The following is a 5,000-nucleotide window of genomic DNA, read 5'->3' as shown; positions in this document are numbered from 1 at the left end:
GCGGTCATTTTTAGTGTCCAGCCTTATAACATCAAATAAATTGATTTGTCATCAGATGTTGTATGGTATGCCACATCTATAGTTGCATATTTGCACGCACAACACTATTAAAGCGCATTCGAGATCCAAAATGTTTGTAGAGGTGGAGCTCCACCTGTAAGATATATGACAGAATCCTACATGTGAGATAACTTTGTTTTTTAAGACAATTAATTGGTCAGTGGGCGGTAGATTACACGATTTGAGCTATAACAGCACATAACCTCCTCCCGACCAGATTTAGCTGCAAGCATAAGATACCATGGTGATATAGCGACGCTAAAACAGATCCACTTTGTGTCACAGCATATCCTAGCTTTGAGCGCAACATACCTTGCTAACCCACTAATCGAGATTCGTAGTATACACCACTGGTCTACATAGTGCCAACAACACAACCATATTGACAAATCAATTAACACATATTTTACAAAACCTGACAAAGCTGGTCCACAGCCAGTATGTTTTGACAGAACACACACACACACACACACACACACACACACACAGCATAAAGAGCACACAGAACTTGAGGAGAACAAGAGGAGTTGCTTTCTCATTAATGGCTTTTGGCTTTGGCAGCCGGCAGCAGCTGCTGTTATGAATCAGTCTCAACAGAACCTCAACACAGTTATGAGTCAGCCTCAACAGAACCACAACACAGTTATGAGTCAGAACTAGGGCTGTCACTTTTGTGAAAAAATCCTGTTCGATTTTTGAGACATAAGTGTTCATTGAATCGATTGTAAAATCGATTTTCCATGTCTAAAGACGTTTCCATTTTTAGCGTAAATATAGGCCAATCACGGACAACCAACAGGCGTTGAGACGAGCGTGAAGGGCTTTGTAGACGACAAACCGGAATATTTCTGATGATTTATTGGCGTGAAGTTTTTGCACAATGACAAACACAGGAGTGCAACATTCCCGAAAAACAATAAGCATGCCACAACATCCATCCACTGCCATAACATCAGTGAAAAACATTACTGCAGGCTTCAACATAGCTGTGTTTTACGATTAAAATGTCAAACAAATGTTTGCCTCGTAGGAAGTCCGCGACTGCACAGTTTGCATACCGCTTTTGTCCTTCTCCATAGTTTGATCACCCAAAACCCTAAAGTGCCTCTCTCGAACTCCTCAAGTTATTAGGGCTTATCTTTCGTCTCATATGCTGGGTTGGATCAAGTTTATCCATTTTGGCAAAATAATTCACTCATTAAAAACCACTAACAATTCAACATAAACAACTCACTCACTAACAACTCAACATGAATAACTCGCTCACTATCAACCACTAATAATTCAACATGAATAACTCACTCACTAACAACTCAGCATAAACAACTCACTCACTAACAACTCAAACACAAACAACTTACTAAACTAACAACCTCAACATAAATAACTCACTCACTAAAAACTCTAAGCTAATTAACAACTCAAATCGCAGTAGCTCACTCACTAACACACAGCCCCCCCCCCCCCCCTCCCTTGCACACACACACTGAGTCCCCGACTGTCTTTGGCTCAGGTGGCTAATTAAGCTCTGCTTACTTTTGACGCTGATACCAGAGCTCTCCACCAGAGCGGTAATAAGGGAACACACACACACACATACACCAACAAACTCACACACACACACACACACACACACACACACACACACACTGCTCTACAGGACAACATTAATGAGGCTGGACTGGGTGCCAGCAAACCCAGGTGCATCCTGGAACACCCTGGGGAGCCTGGCACCCTCACAGGTCTCATAATAACACCTCATTGCACGCACACACACACACACACACACACACACTCACACACTCACACACACACACACACACACACACACACAAGCTCTGTGTTAATTCTCAACTCAATGTGCTTCATTGGCATGGCTGTTCAGTACACATTGGCAAAGCAAAAAAACACAAAACAATAAAATACCTTTCATTCAAAATAATATAGTAATTATATTGATGACCCTTACATTTTTCAGTAGCCATACGTGTATAGATGTGAACAACATCTGGTTTGGCTCTTACCAGGTGCATTTACTGCCTAAAATACCTGATTATGTTTAATGTGTTCTTACCGGGAGCATTTACTGCCTAAAATACCCGATGATGTTTACTGTGCTCGGAGTTTGGCACTGGGCTGGTGTGTGCACTAGTTCTGCCCACTCACTCGGTCCATCAAGGTGCAATAACTCATGTGTACAGTATCCTCCCAAGACCCCTCCGTCATTAGGTCACCAGCTCATTAGCTCAGACCAGTGGACAACTACTACAGAAAACACTGCGGAGAAAACTCAGACCAGTGGACAACTACTACAGAAAACACTGGGGAGAAAACTCAGACCAGTGGACAACTACTACAGAAAACACTGGGGAGAAAACTCACAAGGAAAAAAAAGTTATATTGAGAATTCTCGTTACAAAATCAAAATTCCACTGGAGCTCCAAGTGGTTATGTACACGCAGCCTGTATGAACGAGTGCAGGAGAGAGAGACACAGAGAGGCTGTATGAACAAGTGCAGGAGAGAGGGACACAGAGAGGCTGTATGAACGAGTGCCAGAGCGAGGGACACAGAGAGGCTGTATGAACGAGTGCAGGAGAGAGAGACACAGAGAGGCTGTATGAACGAGTGCAGGAGAGAGGGACACAGAGAGGCTGTATGAACGAGTGCAGAAGAGAGGAACAGAGAGTGAAGGAGCTCCCTTGTAGCCTGAGGATCATCTGCTGCGGCTTCAAAGAGCAACACTCCCATGACACACACACACACACACACATGCACCACAAACACACACACACACCACGCACACATACACACATACAAACATACACACGTGCACGCACACACACACACACACACACACACACACACACACAAATGCACACACACACACACACACACACTCTCACTGCACACACACACACACACACACAAAGGAATGGCTGTGTTCTTTCTATGAAGAGCTGAAGGTGCTCTCTGTCTCTTCTTGTTTCGTCTTTTTTATTGTCAGTAGTGAGAAGTGCCAGAGTGTAAGTGACAGAATGGGATCATCTGTGCATGTAAAACACACACACACACACTCACACACACACTCACACACACACACAACTGTGTGTAAAGTGCTTTGAGAGACCCAAATCATTTTAATGAGGTAAGAGTACCTAGGGAATAAGTGCACACCGCAGAGTCTCAACTCGTCTCAATCAGAACACCACTGTGCCACCTCTCTACACAGGAGTGTGTGTGTGTGTGTGTGTGTGTGAGTGAGTGAGTGTGCGTGTGTGTGTGTGTGTGTGTGTGAGAGTGTGTGTGTGTGTGTCTGTGTGTGTGTGTGTGTGTGTGTGTGTGTGATCACCACCAGTGAATGCAAGAAAAGGAAGACAAATGTCACCTATAAAAATCCCTCAAGTGTTCCACAGTGGAAGTATCGGCTTCAGAGAGTGACAACTGCGCTTCAACACACACACACACACACACACACACACACACACACTTCAAAGAGTGACAACTGCGCTTAACAACACACACACTGAATGCACACAGACACATCACCAGCTACCGCTGACAAACCACAAAACCACTGTGCTGGGATGTGTGTTAACATCACTGGTTTCTCACACACACACACACACACACACACACACACACAGACACACACACACACACACACACTGACTACACACTAACTCTGTGGTCCTACACTGACAAGAGATGCTTCTCTGTGAGTCCCTACTCACACAAGACATCATCATTCTCTAACAGATCTCAATGTAACCAAACATAGACATCATCATTACGGGCCAACAAGATCTCATGTAACCAAACATACTGACATCATCATTAGGGGCCAACGGAGTCTCATGTAACCAAACATACTGACATCATCATTACGGGCCAACAGGGTCTCATGGTGCATTCATGGCACTTGGGAATGACAAGGACCGCCCCCGTGGCTACTTTGTTTTTCCCACAGCAAGTATTCATGTACTTTACCATTGGAATGTGTGACAAACACGAATGCCACAACAAAGGTTAAAACATACACTCACTAATCCTAAATAAACAACTGTTAAATGCGGTGCGTTACTATGCATTGATTGAATAAACTGTGTAATCCAAACGCACCCCTGGCTCACAGCTAGTGAGGAGGTGGGTTAATAACAACGTGGCGATTATGATTGGCTAAAGGCATTGTCATGTTTCATGACAGCCAATCAGAGCCAGTGTTTTTACACTTGCCAGCACCGCGCGCCACACCACATACAGCATCCACGATCAGCTAAAATAACAAAACAGCAGAGGTCAGGGCAATCCGGTATTGAAAAGGTGAAGATATAAGCCACTACTTCAAATTCATTGTGGTCAAAGGCAGGAACGCGCATGTAATGTGTGTACATTATGTCAGGGAGCAAGACTTTATGGGCACATCCGTTAATAACAACTCTAATTTAATGAAGCATCTCACACACGATCTAAAGCTGGTGGCCAAAAAACCGATACCTCCACCACAGATGATAGCTCGCCATCCACTAGCAAAGAAGGACTGGGCAAAGTCCTCCAAGCAGCAAAAAGCTAGATCTTTCTGCCTCACAACAAAAACCTATATTGACACAGGCTGAAGTCAATGTGCAATATCTTGAATTTCCCCTTGGGGATCAATAAAGTATCTATCTATCTAGCTATCTATCTATCTATCTATCCTAGCTATCTATCTCTATCTATCTTTTTTTTTAACAGTAACGCAAATAGTTACTTTCCCTGGTAACGAGTTACTCTTATCATAGAATAATTCAGTTACTAACTCAGTTACTTTTTTGGAACAAGTAGTGAGTAACTATAACTAATTACTTTTTTAAAGTAACGTTCCCAACACTGCATGTAACCATATTGTACATACTGACATCATCATTATGGGTCAGTTGACAGCTCCTGTGACAGTTCAGA

The 5,000-nt window shown here is 43.4% G+C and overlaps 1 protein-coding gene across 1 annotated transcript in view; it reads right to left on the bottom strand.

Annotated features, from left to right (window-relative positions):
- The window catches only part of LOC125307641 (follistatin-related protein 5-like), a 56,306-nt gene that overhangs the window by 10,211 nt on the left and 41,095 nt on the right, over nucleotides 1-5,000 (bottom strand).

The sequence above is a fragment of the Alosa alosa genome, chromosome 14 (assembly GCF_017589495.1).
Source record: "Alosa alosa isolate M-15738 ecotype Scorff River chromosome 14, AALO_Geno_1.1, whole genome shotgun sequence".
NCBI classification, from domain to species: domain Eukaryota; kingdom Metazoa; phylum Chordata; class Actinopteri; order Clupeiformes; family Clupeidae; genus Alosa; species Alosa alosa.
The sequence above is the reverse complement of the archived record's forward strand: the minus strand, read 5'-3'. Positions and strand labels throughout refer to the sequence as shown.